Consider the following 18,479-nt stretch of genomic DNA (forward strand, 5'->3'; position numbering starts at 1 on the left):
GAGGTATTAAGTGAATACTTCATCCCATAACCAATTGTGCCACACAGGTATCTTAGAATGTTCTTGGCAACAACTAGGTGAACAAGTTTAGGTAAGCTCATGAACTGGCTAAGAGCATTCACATCATAGCAAATATTTGGCCTAGTATTGACTAGGTACACCAGGGAACCAATCAACTACCTATACTCAGATGGATCTGCAAAATCAGAGTTAGCTGCAGAAACACTTAACTTCTTTAGGTTAGATTCCATAGGAGTATGCATAGGTTTACAATCTACCATTCTAAATATTTTCAAAATATCAATATTATATTTTCCTTGACTTAGAAAAATTTCATTGGATCTTTGCCATACTTCTAACCCTAGGAAGTAATGCATTAGACCTAAATCCTTCATTTCAAATTCTGAGGCTAATTCCTTCTTACATCTTATGATTAATTTACTTTCACCAATGAGAAATAAATCATCCACATACAAAACTAAAATAAGCATCTCATCATTATAAACTTTCAAGTAAATGTTAGCATCAGCATCATTCTTGCAAAATCGTAAGCTTAGTAAGTACTTATAAATTCTTTCATACCAAACACAAGGAGCCTGTTTGAGCCCATATTAGGCTTTCTTCAACCTGCAAACATGAGAATCTCTTTTATGGATTACATAACCTTCTCATTGCTCAATATAGACTTCCTCCTCAATGACACCATTGAGGAAGGCTGTCTTAACATCCATTTGATGCAGCTCCCAACCTTTGGCTACAAAAATAGCTATTATAAATCTAATAGAGGTATATCTAGCAATAGGGGCAAAAGTTTCTTCATAATCCATTCCTTCCTTTTGAGAGAAACTACGAGCTACAAACCTAGCTTTATATTTTTCAATACTACCATCAACATTATGTTTAATTTTAAACAACCATTTAGAGGAGACAACAGACTTACCTTTGGGTCTGGGTACAATGTCCCAAACATCATTCTTGATGATAGACCCATACTCTTCATCCATGGCTAATTTACAAGCATGATGGGACATAGCTTCTTCGACATTGTGAGGTTTAGACTCAATGATATTGCACATCACAAAAATTTAGTTGGCATGATTTTGGAATCTCTTGCTATCTCTAAAGGTTCCTCTGGGAGCAGCAAATCCTTCAGCATCTTGAATCGTGTTTCTAACCGAAAGTGGTCTCTTCTTGCAAACCACAATATCCTGAGGTATATCAGTAGAGTGCATAGGCTCTGATGGGTCATTCTGAACTTCCTGATTTGGAAGGTCAATAGACTCCTCCTATATCTCAGGGTTAGCATCAACTATTGAATCTTGATTTTCAATCACCATATCATTATTGTTGGATAATGAACCTTTAGATCTTTTGAAAGTAATATATTCTTCAAAAATTACATCTCTACTTACCTCAACATACCTTTGACCTGGAATGTAGATCCTGAAGGCTTTGGAAGATTCATTGTATCCCACTAAGATGCCTTTCTTTCCAGATGGATCCAATTTGGTTCGTTTTTCTTTAGGCACATGAACATACACGGGGCTCCCGAATATCTGATGTAGAGAATCATGAAAAACCAATCACAACTCTAGGATCATGTTGATCCATCCATATTTTAATCATGATAACAATTCATTAGGCATATTTCATCATTCTTCAACAATCAATCAATCAAGAAAACATAAACTTAATCTAGGTATCAAACTTGCCAACTTGCTGCCCCTTTGGATAGACCTATACACAGAGGTCTATAACTTTCTAACAAGAAGTAAAAATATAAATCCCTTTATTCAAACCCTAAATAACTATATTATAAACAGTATACCCAAAATTCATAAAGATCCAACGGTGCAATAAAAAGTTATCATCTCTGCACCGAGACCAATTTTGACTGTCATAAATCTAGAAAATGTATGTTTTCTACCTGCTAGGGCATCATATTTCACAACAAATACTTAACCAAATGAAAACAATACCATACTAAAATGAAATATCTTTGAGTATACTTTCATAATAGGCAAGTCATTAATTTTTCCAATGGTAAAATCACAAGATAAGTACAAACCCTTTCCAGCAACTCCATTTAACATAGTTTAAAACCAGTTTTCACCAAAATCTTCATAACTTCTACAAATATAAACAAAAATGCCTCAGACCAATAGGAAAAGAAATAGGATTCACATACCTTTCCAATAAGTCTATTTAGAGTTCTTAATAATCTCATATGAGTTCATACCATACGCTGCAATGTGACTATTCTCAGGAAGTATCAAAACTGCAATTAACAACTCTCACCAAAACTTCCATATCTTCTTCATTTCTAAACATAATCACTCCAAACCAAAAAGGAAAGAAATTTAATTAACATATATAACTATCCATTATACATATACAAAGTTTTATAGGCAATACATGGTCGTACAAGGCCTGGAACCAACACAAAAACTGGAAATCCAATCAAAATAACAATAGTAGAATGTACCAAAATGTATCCAAAATGTTCTCCTTTCTTCCCTTTCTTTTTTTTCTTCTTTGTAATGACCATAAAATATATCTTTATAGACTCTTGGTTAGTTTTTACCTTACAACTACCTCTCATAAGCAACTTTTAACCCTTTTTTCAACTTTTGTTGCATTTTTGCAACTTTGTTTGACAATATTTTGTTGCCAAGTTGACAACTTTTACACTTCTGCACAAATGACTTTGTGGCTTTATAAAGACATTCAATACATGTCCAAATGACCTATTTAATTCCTTTTACATAATTTTTATCCTTCTCATGGCCTTTAATATGATTTTGACCTTTTGACCAATCTAGGCCTCTAGTGGACAACTTTTGCAAATTGGCTTGATAGCCTTACATATGTTGGTTTAATGACCTTAGTAATATTATAACAATATCAAAAATGACTTGATTGTCTTCCAATATTCCTTTATTTAAAATGTACCTCTTGGTATTGCTCTTGTTCCTATGTTCTCTTGCACCATACTACCAGCCTCCAAAAACTTCCAAGTCTCTTGGAAATGAGGGATACGACCTACAAGAAAAATTAGACCCAAAAATGTTCATCATTTTTTTATTTCAACATTGCCTCTTTGTTTCTCTTTGTCTCTTTGGATTCTCTTGATGTCTTTGCTGTTTTTTTTTTGTCTTCTACTTCAATCAAAACTCCCATCAATGGAGTTCATACTAGCTGCTCCTCAAGATGTTGCTCCAAACATAAATCAATCCCCAATGCTGCACCAAAGTCACCAACTACTTTGCCTCACCCAGGAGTCCTTTATTTGCTTCTCTCCCCAGGTCTTTTGGCAACCCACTAGACCTTCTTCTCAAGCCCCTTGGACCATCTCCTATGGCCCCATGATAGACCTTCATGTCTGCCTACTTATAGCTAGTGGATATACATCTACAACCACAACCATTAGCAAATGAAAATACCAATCACTTGCTCAGCCTAGACCTTTTGCTGAGCTTTGATACCAATTTGATGCAGAGAATCATGAAAAACCAATCACGAATCTAGGATCATGTTGATCCATCCATATTTTAATCATGATAACAATTCATTAGGCATATTTCATCATTCTTCAACAATCAATCAATCAAGAAAACATAAACTTAATCTAGGTATCAAACTTGCCAACTTGCTGCCCCTTTGGATAGACCTATACATAGAGGTCTATAACTTTCTAACAAGAAGTAAAAATCTCAATCCCTTTGGTTAAACCCTGAATAACTGTATTATAAACAATATATCCAAAATTCATAAAGATCCAACGGTGCAATAAAAAGTTATCATCTCTACACTGAGACCAATTTTGACTGTCATAAATCTGGAAAATGTATGCTTTCTGCCTGCTAGGGCATCATATTTCACAACAAATACTTAACCAAACGAAAAAAATACCATACTCAAATGAAATATCTTTGAGTCTACTTTTTTAATATGCAAGTTATTAATTTTTCCAATTGTGAAATCACAAGATAAGTACAAACCCTTTCCAACAACTCCATTTAACACGGTTTAAAACCAATTTTCACCAAAATTTTCATAACTTCCACAAATATAAACAAAAAAGCCTCAGACCAAAGGGAAAAGAAAGAGGATTCACATATATTTCCCATAAGTCTATTTATAGGTCTTAATAATCTCATATGAGTTCATACCATATGCTGCAATGTGACTCTTCTCAGGAAGTATCAAATTTGTAATTAACAACTTTCACCAAAACTTCCATATCTTCTTCATTTCTAAACATAATCACTCCAAAATAAAAGTAAAATAAATTTGATTAACATATATAACTATCCATTATACATATACAAAGGTTTCTAGGCCATACATGGTCATACAAGGCCTGGAACCAACACAAAAACTGGAAATCCAATCAAAATAACAATAGTAGAATGTACCAAAATGTATCCAAAATGTTCTCCTTTCTTCCCTTTCTTTTTTTTCTTCTTTGGAATGACCATAAAATATCTTTTTATAGACTCTTGGTTAGTTTTGACCTTACAACTACCTCTCATAAGCAACTTTTAACCCCTTTTTCAACTTTTGTTGCATTTTTGCAACTTTGTTTGACAATATTTTGTTGCCAAGTTGACAACTTTTACACTTTTGCACAAATGACTTTGTGGCTTTATAAAAACATTCAATACATGTCCAAATGACCTATTTAATTCCTTTTACATAATTTTTAGCCTTCTCATGGCCTTTAATACAATTTTGACCTTTTGACCAATCTAGGCCTCTAGTGGACAACTTTTGCAAATTGGCTTGATAGCCTTACATATGTTGGTTCAATGACCTTAGTAACATTATAAAAATATCAAAAATGACTTGATTGTATTCCAATATTTCTTTATTGTGAATGTACCTCTTGGTAGTGCTCTTGTGCCTAGGTGCTCCTGCACCAATATCCTTAGGTGACTGATGTCAGGTTTGATTCCTGTAAAGGCTTCCTCAGGAGTCACATCCTTTAGGGCGCGATGAGGACATCTATTCTGAATATAAACTACTATTTTGGATACTTCCACCCATAGAAAAGGTTGCAGGTCTTGATCATGGATCATGGCTCTTGCAACTTCAACAATGGTCCTGTTCTTTCTTTCAGCAACTCCATTTTGTTGAGGATTGTAGGGAATGTAGAACTCCCTCTTAATTCCTGCTTTAACACAAAAGTCATAGAAACTGCCTAAGGTGTATTCACCTCCACTGTCAGACCTCAAACATTTAATTCGATTTCCTGTAGTATTTTCAACTAAGGCTTTGAATTCTTTAAATTTGTTTAGGACTTCTTCAGACTCTTTAGATTTAAGAAAATAGATCCATGTTTTCCTAGAGAAATCATCTATGAAGATAACATAATATAGGAAACTGCTAGGAGATGCTACAGACATAGGACCACATAAATTTGAATGAATAAGTTCTAACCTTTCTTTAGCCCTACTATTGCTTTTATGAAAAAGATTATTTACATTCTTACCCATTGCACAACCTTTACAAGCATCATCATGAGATAAACTGAGTTTAGGCATACCTTTAACCATTTTACCGAGAGTGGGAAGAGCTTGAAAATGTAGATGTCCCAGTCTTCTATGCCATAGCTCGCATGATTCAGCGGTCTCATGAATGAGAGCTTGAATTGGATTAGTTGCAAGCTTATATAAACTATCACATCTATTTCCAATAATACAAATAGATTTGAAATTAGATTTCTTAGGCCAAGTGAGTACTTTCCCTTCAGAAAATGCTATTTGCAAACCCTTATCTTCTAAGGCAGAAATGGAAATAAGATTTCTTTTAATACCAAGTACAAAGAGAATATCACAGAGTTGTAAGGAAATACCAAAATCTAGTTTTAAAGAGGTAGTACCAGAATCTTTTACCGAGTATTGAGCATCATCACCGATTACTACATGAAGGCTGGTGTCCTTTTCAATCAGATCTAAGAGATGCTCATGAAAACTTGAGATGTGTTTGGAGGCACCACTGTCAAGTATCCACGTATTGCTATCTATAGGAACATTGTTGGATAGAGCAGAGATAAGAAGATAATCTTCACTTTGTTCGGTAACTTCATTTAAGTTGACTTCCCTTTCCTTTGGATCATTCTGACAATCCTTGGCACAGTGACCATACTTATCACATCTAAAGTAATGAATGTGAGAGGAATCTCTTGACTTCTTCCTTGGATCATAGGAGGAGGATCTAAAATCTTTGCTTCTCTTTTCTTTCTTCCAATGTCCACCTTTCCTAGATTTAGCTAAGAGAACACGATTATCTTTGTGAGAGTTCTTGAGTTTTCCTCTTACCTCAATTCAAGATTCCTCTTCGATGCAATCAGATTGAAGACGCTCAAATTTTAGATGATCAGCTCTTCCACCAATTCTATGAATGAATGGTTCCCATTCATCAGGTAGACCATTTAATGCAATCATAACAAGATCTTTATCCAAGATTTGGCAATCAAGAGTGCTTAGCTTGTCCTTTAGTTCATTGATCTTCATGAAGTAGGCTATGATTGAGTCTTCTTTCATTTTCATGTGAAGAAGCTGTTCTCTTAGAGGAAGTGCCCTGTTGAGGTTGTTGACTTCATACATCCCTTCCAAGTGTTTGATCATTTCCCTAGCAGACACAAACTTTGATATGACAGTGACGAGATGATTCTTGACAGACTCAATTATGATCCTCCTAGCCTTGAGGGAATCTTTCTTGAACTATTTCAGCTCTTCAGCATCTTCTGGAGGAGACAACCTTTCTTCTTCTACAAATTTCAGCAAATCATTCTCTTCAAGGATCAATAGAATACGAACTTTCCAAGCAGCAAAATCAATGGCTCCCTCAAGTCTATCTTTAGCCTTCAAACCTAACATTTTAATCTGAAAGCACTAGTAGCTATATGCAACAAATGATTTACTAAAATTAGAAGTTAGTGACACCTTGTCTCTGATACCATGTAATTTTATACCCTAGGATTGTTAATCAGATTTATATCCTTTAATTATGCCCTAGATTGTAATCATAATTCAAGAAAATCATAAATGAAGGAAGTAAACAAGAGACAAACACAAATACCCTAGGAAAACCTCCAAGGAGGAAAAACCCAGCATTAAAGACCCTAGGGTCAGATTATATATTCTCTTGATAGAACAAGTACAATACTTAGCTTCCTTGACAAATCTGAATCCTTCTTGAATGATAGATCTACACTTCTAATCTCTGCACCAAAATTGTCTTTGTCCTCTAGAACTAATTCGCATAAGTCTAGTCAACTTTGCACCCTCCAAGAGTAAGTTCGCACTTTTCAGGCAGAGCTAATTCACTGAATGAAGATGAATGAAATTGATTTGCAAAGTGTCTTTTATTTATATGCATCTTTAACTTTTATTTTTCAAGTCGGCCTCTTTCATTTTGGCGCCAATGTTTGTTATTGTGGTGTGGGGTTTTAGGATAGGGCTGGGCTTAACCTTGGGGCATGTTACCCTTTAGGATAGGGCCTAGTCCTAAGTGGGTTCAGATGTTGCCTTAAGGAAATCCAAACCCATACATTATCCTAGTTACAAACAACACTTTGTCTATCTCTGACACCTCTTTACCCTTCCTTATGCTCCTTCAACCTTTACCAACACTTCATTTGCCTTGGTTTCAATCTCACCAAGCTTACTTTCCAATTCAATCAACTTTTCCTTCAGGAGTCTATTCTCTTCCCCATGATCATCCAATTTCTTTGCCAACTCTACATTGGTAACCATGGTGTTGTCTCCTACAGATTCCACTAAGGACATCTACTCACATAGCCCAAATCTTATAGGCTCTGATACCAATTTGATGGGATATACCTAGCTTGTTCACACTTCACCTACTTGGTATTGCTCAATTACACCAATCTCTCCAGGTCTAGCTATGCTCCAAGACCTCCAAGTCCTTCTCAATCTCTTCTAGGGCTTCCTCCTTTCCAATCTCAAGGTGTTTGCAACAAGTGTTTAACTAGGAACCCAACCATTACCAAGTGACTTCCAAATGCTCAATTGTGCTATCTTGACAACAACCTATCAAATTCACCCCCATACTATTGTGAGTCATTGTAGACGTGTGGAGGTAGCATTTAACATGGAATGAATTCTAGTTGGGTCCATTTGTGGTTTGCATTCATTATCTTTCCTACCAATTTCACCATTTTACCTAGAAATAGGGCTACAAGGAATGAGCCCCTATTAGGCCTCCAAAATCCAATTTTCAAGGGTTTTGAGGAAAACGGTCCAAAAGACCTTGCAAAGAGTTGTATTTTTCTTCAAGCATTCACCTACCCCCAAGATATTTTTGTGGTTTTGGTTACCCAACTTTCCGTACAATACCCTAACCCAAAAATGAGGGTTTGCAAGGGTTTCTAGACCTCTTAACTGGCAGTGACTATTCAAAATTGAGGAATAGATATCTAAAGGTCTTGTTAAGACTTCTCCTTGTACTGGCAACTCTATATGGACCTTTTGAAACTCTCCAAATGATTAGGCTAAGGTTTTGTGTCTACATCTGTACTATGCTCTCAAATTTCACCCTATCTTCTCTAGCCCGGTTGCTCCTAGACTCGCCTAGAAAAAGGTGGTAACCATTTCAACCTTATCTTACAGAATTCCTCCCTACATATATACATTGTACAAGGGGTTTCCTTCCATGTCCCAAAATGTCATGATGGTAGCACAGAGTTATTTTATGGGGAAACCATTTTACATGAAATTGCTATTTACAAGCCAAAATTGGCTGATTGGAAACAAAACAATGAAAACACTAACATACCCTATCTACAAAGTATGAAATGAAACAAATGACACTAGAACACAACAAATTCAATGGATTCAATCCATAACTAGATCAATGGATTCAATCCATTATCATTCACATTTTATGCAAAATAAGACCAAAATAGTGATAACAGTCCGAAAATGAGTAGTTTCAAATTGCTAATCTTACAAAATCAAACTTCTAGCCTTGGTAACCATGCAAGAGGAGGTTTAAATAGTGTTCCCCACATTTGGGGGGATTATAGGACATTTTTCTATCCCTAACTCCACCGCTAAGCTCCTTTAGGACAAAAGTTGTCATGACAACTTTTACAACTTTCCACTTTTTGCTTTGCCAACCTCAACAACCTATTACAAGTCATTACACAAGACTTTTAAAGCATTCCTTAGACCATTCTAAATGTCTCTAATGTTCACACCAAGTTATGCCACTTTTGACCATCAAGAAGGCCATTTCAACTACTCAAACTATCACGTACTCACAAAGTGCAAACCTAGGAAGAAAACCAACTCAACTAGGCCTACACTTGACTCAAAACAAACGTCACACACACTCCTTGGACCCTCTTGGAGTCCTTATTAGGAACCTAACTTGGATAAGGTCAGTACAAGCCAAAATTGTGAAAGGACTATAAGCCAAAGTCCTAGGTGCTCTTGCACCAATGTGTATGTGTATGTGTGTATGTGTATATATTGTGTATGTATGTATGTGTGTGTATATGCGTCTATGTATATGTGTATGTGTGTGTTTGTTTTTATATTATGTACATGTCTATGTATGTATGCATGTATGTATGTGCATGTGTGTGTCTACATGTATGTTTTTGTGTCTGCATGTATGTGTGTGTTTGTATCTACATGTATGTTTTTGTGTCTGCATGTATGTGTGCATGTCTACATGTATGTGTGTATATACTGTGTATATTTATATTTAAAGTTGGGTCCAATTGAATTGACATATATGTGCATGTGGGCATGTGTATGAATGTATGTGTATGTTTGTGTATATACTATGTATATGTGTATGTATGTATGTGTGTGTGTTTGCTTGTATGTATCTGCATGTATGTTTCTCTATCTGCATGTATGTGTGTGTGTCTCCATGTATGTATCTGCATGTATGTTTCTGTGTCTTCATGTGTGTGTGTGTGTCTACATGTATGTATCTGCATGTATGTTTATGTGTCTACATGTATGTGTGTATATACTATGTATATGTCTATATTTATATTTAAAGTTGGGTCCAATTGACTTGACATATATGTGCATGTGGGAATGTGTATTTAAGGGTTTGCAGATTTAGATTGCTTCTCTATAGTAGTTTGTCTGATGGGCAATAAAATGGATAGATTGTGGAAGTATGATCGAATAAAAGACAAAAAAAGGGATACAACACCTGCTCAAGAACAAGTTCCCATTGATGATGAAGTAGTCCAGATTCAAGAAAGAGAAGTACCCAGTCCTAGTCAATATAGAAATTTTTTCTTTGGTATGGCCAATCTGATGGAGATGGATGAAGACACTCTTTTCGATGAGAATTCAGTTGAGGATATGGTACTAGAAAGCACATTAAAATTACACTCCAAAAAAAATTGGGATGAATATTTTCAAGATAAATTTCTAATTGGAAGAGCACAATTGTTTTTAAAGTTTTTTAGAAGAAAAGAAATGACCCTCATTTTGGGGTTGCTGGGTGTTGATAACAAGAAGAAATAATCAGAGGGATCAGTAAATTAGACAGAGGTTGAAAATTTGCAAGAAGCTTTGAAATGTATCAAGAGCACAAGTCAAACTATTGATTTAAGTGTTGCATAGAGAGAATTAATGACTATGATTTCTAGTAAGAAATTATCACAGAGAAGACAAACTCAAGCAAATGCTCAGTTATTGAATGTGTCTAGAAGAATTGTCTAGAGATATATTAGGAACATAAATAGGTTGATTGAGAATATTGAAAAGAATTGGATCAATATTTGTAGGGTTCCTTGGAAAGATAGAATTGTTGAAGATGTAAGAAGACTTGTTATTGAATACCGAACTAGTCACTCTCGGGTTTCTTCCAATAGAAGAGACACTATATAGATTACAGATGAAGATGGTACAACAATTGCACATCCAAAATAGTTTATAGACACAACATAGAGCAAACTATTTGAAGGATTCAAACAAGAATTTCAAAATGTTAAGATATTTCAAAGAATGTTTGAGGGATTATGACCATGTTTTGTGTGTATCAATAAGGTACGTGAAATTTGTTGTTGTCAAAATAACATTGAATTTCAGCTGCATCTCCAGTAATCCAAATGTACTCATCCCTACAAGTACAACATAGTTTGTGAAGTCTATTTTATGTGACAGATTAGAAGGTTCAGATGAATACAATGTACAATGTATAAAAAAATACATGTGCTGACTGTGGAGATTTGAAGAAATTTGTACAAATTGACAATGTTGATCTTTCAATGAAAGTTATATGGAAAAGATTTGAATATGAAAATTACCAAACAAAATCAGGAGCTGAATAAAAAAAAAATTGTGTTAAAAGCGAGTGAATTTCTTTACAAAGAGTTCATGTGTAGATTTCAGAACATGATATATCCACATATCCTACACTGTCATGGTGCAACATGGCAAGCAAAACAGTTTTGTATCTCAAAAAATTGCTTTCCTCCTAATTATATTATTTCCATAGTAGACTTGTCTAAGAACTATACATTCAATCCTCACACAGAGATTCAAAGTCAATACTATCATTCTAAGAAGGTTGCAATTTTCATACAAGTTTTGTATAGACATCCAGAGTTTTATGTGGACAATCTAGAATCTAATGAATATGAATGAATTATCATTAAGGAAGTTCATTTTTATATCAGTGATGATATTTGTCATGACAGGAGTTATGTAGCACATTGTTTTGAGAATTTTTTTGAAAATATCATACTTCGTCGGATAAGTATTTCACAACATTGGATTTGGTCTGATGGATTTAATGATAAGCATAATTAAGTTTTGCTTAAGCCTTTTAATTATCTAGTATAATTAAGTTTTCTAAGCTAATAAATATTATATTTGATTGTAACTTCATAAGACAATTTAAATATGCAAAAGCATTCAATTGGTTGTCACAATAACATGCTAAACGTGGTCTAAATTTTTTGTGGAACTTTTTTGAGAGGGAACATAGAAAAGAAGAGCATGATGGAGAAGGAGTTTGTGTGAAGCATTCACTTCGCCAACACAAACTTGGAGGTACATGTTCAACATTTATAGGAGAGAATGTATCTTATGGGTCAGAGTTAAATTGCTAAAATAAGTTAATGTGCAGGTAACAACATAAGAAATTCAAGTGAGATAGTAGAATGGTGGAAAAGTCATTTTGGTGCTCATGACACAACATACAACAAAAACTATTTTTGGGAAGTTAAAGATATTGATCGATCCAATGGGTCAGTGCAAGAAGATGAGTCCACATTTTGGCCAAAAAGTGGAAGTGTTTTCCCTGATTTTTCAGGTTTTGTTTCATTTGAGCTTTAATTTTGAAACACTTGGAGATTAAATATTGGAAAAAGTCAGCAATATAAAAGGTATCCCTCTGAGTCTACTTTCCAAATATGTAATTTATTTTAATACCCACATAATAAAAAATAACTTTTTGAATGAATTTCTAAAAACTATGTTTTAAAAATGGTTGTTTCAGGACCATACCATGCATGTGTACAACCCACACTTTTTGACACAATTAAAATTATTTTCTCAAACCATCTTGGGAAATGATTTGTAACACATTGAAGATTGATGAGCATATTTTTTTGTATTTTTTTTTCAAAATATATATTTTTTTAATTAATGTTTTTAAGACCATAATTATCTTTTTAAAAATTTGGGGTGTATGACCCACATAATTTAACATAAACTTAACATTTTCTGATTTTTTTTTTAAATAGAAAATAATTTTGTGTAGATTGATGACATATAATTTTTTTTCAAATTTCATTAAAATAAAAAAGTTATTAAATTAACAAAATTAGTTAATATTTCAAGTTTATGGACCTGATTTAGTATAAATTAAATGAAAAATAGTCAAATTAATCATTTTTGTTTAAATTACATATTTAGAATCTAGACAGTATAATCTGAAAAGAGTTTTAATTTCGTATAAAAATTCTCTAATTAGAGGCATGTAAACTATTTCAGATGTTCATATTTGTGCTTTTGCTCATGGAGATTTGAATTTGCAGGACCATGTCATAGGTGTGGCCATCCCAGGCCTATCCCAAACCTAATCCCGAGGCAAGTGGCGGGTTGTGGAATCAACTTCTACAAAATGGGGGCTCATTATATAAATAATAGGCCCCCATTTTGAAAATGGGGGCCTTTTATTTATATAACGAGCCCCCATTTTATGGAAGTTGATTCCACAACCGAGCCCATTCCTAAAATTACCATTATTGTCCAAAAATGACAAATTGCACCCGAAAAAAATGAGTAAAATCAGATTTAAAAATGGGGGCCCGTTTTTTAAAAATGAAAAATGGGACCCCATTTCATTTTCAAGAAGGCCCTCGTTTGAGAATAAAATGGGGGCTCATTTAGTTTCTCCTCGGGCCCTCGTTTCTAAGAGCACATTTTCCATGCACGGACTTCCGCCAATTGTGACCCATTACCTTGCACTTACCCCAATCCTTATAATTGCCAAACAATTAATGGCATTAGAAAATTGAATCAAGTGATGACTACATGACATAGAAAACCTCTTGTGAATCAGGTAAGAGAACATAGAACTTGTTTTTCTGTGAAATTGGTTTGAAAATAAGTCATGTCTAAAGAACTTAACAAACCACTTGTGATTTAGATAAGAGAAAAATCATGTTTTTGTGTTGACTACATTGAAAACAATGCAAATATTCAACAATGTGAGAACATTAGAGATGGATTATTTTCACAATGGGAGATGAAAAATTTATTCGTAATGCCTCCTTATGAAGATAGTGGAATTGTAGATATTCATGATCCTCTATATTCAACAGATTATGAACATGTTTTTGATTTAGTTGTGTCAAGTACGGTTTAAATTTTAATTTAATTTGAGTTCATTTTACATTCGATCATACACTTTATAATTTAATTGTTTGTAATTTTGTGGTGTACATGTGATATTTTTGTTGTGGTTGCAGATCCTAACAATGTAGAAGGTGTTGACTATTACCTACTATGATGTACAAAACCAAAATGTAAATTGTCAGAATCAATGCAAGATGTTGATGGGCAACAATATCCCACTAGATTAGTCATTGTTGAAGGTATTTATTATCAACGGAGCTAGATAACAATAGTGTTACATTTACTAAATACATGCCCGACCAAAAAGTTTTGCATTATAGTCACTTAGTTATAGAAACAAGACTACAATTTGAAACTTTACAAAAAATAGGTCGTGGCCCCAAAAAGTGGAGGTTGCCTATCGAAGATCATGAAAAGATATTAGAGATAGTAAAAGATGGAGAGGATCCAAATTTTATGTACGATGAGCTCACTTAATTTATTAGAACACGTGAACCTTTTTTTTTACCTTGATACATGTCTATATATGCATATATATGTATATATGCATGTATATATGCATGTATATATATACATATATGTATGTACTATTTTTTTGGATTGTCATACATATGTACATATGTGCATTCGAGCTATTTTTTGGATCGTCATACATATGTACGTATGTAAATTCGAGCTATTTTTTGGATCGTCATACATATGTACGTATGTACATTCAAGCTATTTTTTGGATCATCATAAATATGTACATATGTACATTCAGGCTATTTTTTGGATCACTATACATATATATACATATGTACACATTTACATTTGAGTTATTTTTTGCAACATATGTACACATGTACACATATACATATACATATACATTCAAGTTATTTTTTACAATATATACATATGTACACATGTACATTTGAGTTAATATAATATAATTGAATTGAATTAATTAATTCATTTGAATTGAGTTGATTAATTGATTTGAATCACATAATACAATTGAATTGAATTAATTGATTGATTTGAATCACTTAATATAATTGACTTAATTAATTGTTTGAATTGATTACAATCACTTAATTAAATGATTAAAATTATTTCGATTGATTAATTCATTGGATTGATTGATTCATTGGAATGATTAGAATCTCTTAATTGAATTGATTTAATTTGATTGATTCATTGGTTTGATTTGAAATGATTTGATCAATTGATTTGAATTGAGTTGATTGATTGCTTTGATTTAATTTGATTAAATCATTTGATTGATTTGAATCACTTAATACAATTGAATTGAATTAATTGGCTGATTTGAATTTATTTTTTTTGTCTGTTGGTTAGGTCGGGGTCAGGCTCCGTCATCTGGTAATTTTGATTTAATTTGATTGATTCATTTGATTGATTTGAATCACTTAATACAATTCGATTTATTTGAATTGAGTTGATTGATTGCTTTGATTTAATTTGATTTATTTGAATCACTTAATACAATTGAATTGAATTAGTTGATTGATTTGATTTAATTTGATTGATTTGAATCACTTAATATAATTGATTTAATTAATTGATTGGATTCATTATAATTACTTAATTAAATAATTAAAATTCATTGGATTGATTAGAATCACTTAATTGAATTAATTAGAATCACTTAATTAATTGATTAGAATCACTTAATTAATTGATTTGAATCACTTAATTGAATTGAATCACTTAATTGAATTGAATTAATTGATTGATTTGAATTGATTTGATTTAATTTGATTAATTGATTTGATTGATTTGAATCGAGTTGATTGATTTCTTTGATTTAATTTGATTAAATCATTTGATTGATTTGAATCACTTAATACAATTGAATTGAATTAATTGATTGATTTGAATTAGGTTGATTAATTGATTTGATTTAATCTCATTAATTCATTTGATTGATTTGAATCACTTAATATAACTTAATTAAATTAATTAATTGATTTGATTTAATTTGATTAATTCATTTGATTGATGCATTCATTGGATTGATTGATTCATTTGATTGATTAGAGTCACTTCATTGATTTAATTCAACTAACTAGATCAAATTCAAATTAAAAATTAACAATACAATGTATGCATGCCAGAAATTCAATATCAACGTAAATTAGTGGTAATATATATCGGGGAGCGAAATGGGTGACAATTCGCATTTTAGGGTTTCTAAGGACAAGCGGCGCTGGGCTGAGGAGGCTCTTTGTGATCCTCTTCTGCCTCTTGATCCTTTTGGCAATCGTACTGGTCATGTCTCACAATGGGTTTTTCAGAATGGCAAATGGGTGGATGTGCTTTCGAGGGATCATTTGGAGTGGCATCAAGGGCATTCGGGAAGATTGCGTTCTTCATATTTTAAGGGTTTCTTTGGGTCGTGGTAAAATCTCCCTATGCATGCTAAGTCCCATGGGCTTGGGGGGTTTGGAAAAAACCCTCGGGTAAACCCTCAGAAAGGCACTCGGAGAAACCCTACTTGCATAGCTTGCTTAAAAACTGTTTCAGCCCCTATTACGGTATTGAATAAACCTTTAGATAAAGGTTCCTTGCCGGAGAAGGTTTGGTCGCCAATGTCGTGTATCTCTGCAGCTGATCTTCCATTTGATGAAAAAGCTCTGGACTTGTGCTCCTTGGCGGTTCTTATTCAGGTTTGGGGAGATAATTTTTTTCTTTCTAAGCTCCATCATGAAATTCAATCTCTCTGGTATGGCACACTCTACTTTTAGGTTCTCTCTGCAAATATTTTCCTCGTTATCTTTGATTTTGTGGATGCTAAACAAAAGGCTCTGGAAAAATCATATTTGTGGGTAGGTCATAATTTAATCTTTGTGGAAGATTGGAAACCTCTTTTTTCTGTATCATAAGATATTGTTAAATACACTCCCACTTGGTTTTTCATTGCCTGACCTTCCCTATGAATTTACGGATTTAGATATTTTACAAAAAATAGGGGGATTCATTTGGGAAATTCATTCACTCACATTCAATTTTCAAAGATGGGGTTTTTAGGGTAAAAATCTGTGTTTTCCTTTCTTCATCTATTGTGGTTCTTTCTAAATGTAATTTGAAATCAATTGATGGTATTGGCATCAAAGTATTGTCTGTGATTCTGCTTGGTTTTCTAAGGCCTCTGTAACTATGAATGTTGCCCTTTTTGTTACTCTTAGGGGTCTATCATTTGTAGATAAGGTCACTCGGCCTGGGAAAATGTTTCAAAACCTGTTCCTCCCTCTTCTAAGCTTGATGAGGGAAGTCAGCCTAAATCCCCTCCTTTGCAAGGACTGCCTGTTGCTAGCGATATCCCTTCAGTTATTTAAAAGGTTGGGGAAGGTGTGACAATGCTAGCTTCCCCTTCTCCTATGAAGGATGGCCTACTCATCAATTCTCAACTAGATGTTGGTCCGGTGGCTAATTGTATGGAATCTTTCCTTCCTAATGATGATTTAATCTCTAAAGTTCAGAAAGTGGTTTTTGATCATAAAATTACCTTGAACTCGGATGCTACTGACAAAGTAGTTGAAGAAATTGATTAGGATTTGGTTAATTTAAACTCTTCTTTGGTTAATCCCCTAACTGGTGATCCTTTTGATATTCTCTCTGATAAAGTTCAGGATGTTGAAATTGCTTTGGGTTTAACTGGGGATGGGGATGGGAATGTGGGTTTTGATCTTGTGATTAATAAACCTCTGGTTCAATTCCCTTTATCCCCTACTTCACCATCTCCTTCTCTTGCAAAGAGGGGTAGTAAGCCGAAGGCCTTTTACACAGAGTTAGAAATTGATGCTGGCATTCAATCTACACTCTTAAGCCCAAAATCAGCGTCTGGTAAGAAAAAAACTAAATGTAGTCCACCTTTCACTTGGTCTGTGGCTTCCAAGTGTAGCTTTGAAGACTGAGCTAGAGAATGCTGACCTAACAATTGAGAAGAGGGGAGAGATTGCCTCCCCTCGAGTGCAATGAAGTTTTTGTCTTGGAATGTTAGGGGCTTAAATGCCCCTAACAAAAGATGCCTCATTAAATCACAGTTGGATTTAATGAAGTGTGACGTGTTACTTTTGCAAGAAACTAAGTTAAGTTGTTGAGGTGCTGACTTTTTGTTTTCCAAATGGAAGCCTTGGAATTTTTGTGTATCCCCCTCGACGATGGCATCTGGGGGTTTGGCTTTCCTTTGGAAGGATATGTCTATTGATTTGAAATTGGTTGTTTCTTCTCCCTTTTGGATGTTGGCCTTGGTTAGAAGTCATGTTTCTAATGTTAAACTTTGGTTGTTCAATGTCTATGGACCGATGTCAATTGGGGGTAAGAAAGCTCTTTGGGATTCCTTATCCCTCACCCTTTCCCCCCTTCATGGCCAGTTTGTGGTTTTTGGAGGAGACTTTAATGCCATTTCCTCTAATGATGAGAAGTGTGGGGGCATTTTGCCCAATAAGCGTATTTTGGAGGACTTCTCTACTTTCATTTTGAGTAATGACCTAGTGGATTGTAAAACTTTGAATGGGTCGTTTACTTGGACAAATAGGAGAAAATATTTCTCGTAGATCGCTGAGAGACTTGACCATTTTTTGGTTTCTAATAATTGGATTTCCT

The sequence above is a fragment of the Cryptomeria japonica genome, chromosome 10, assembly GCF_030272615.1.
Source record: "Cryptomeria japonica chromosome 10, Sugi_1.0, whole genome shotgun sequence".
Taxonomy (NCBI): domain Eukaryota; kingdom Viridiplantae; phylum Streptophyta; class Pinopsida; order Cupressales; family Cupressaceae; genus Cryptomeria; species Cryptomeria japonica.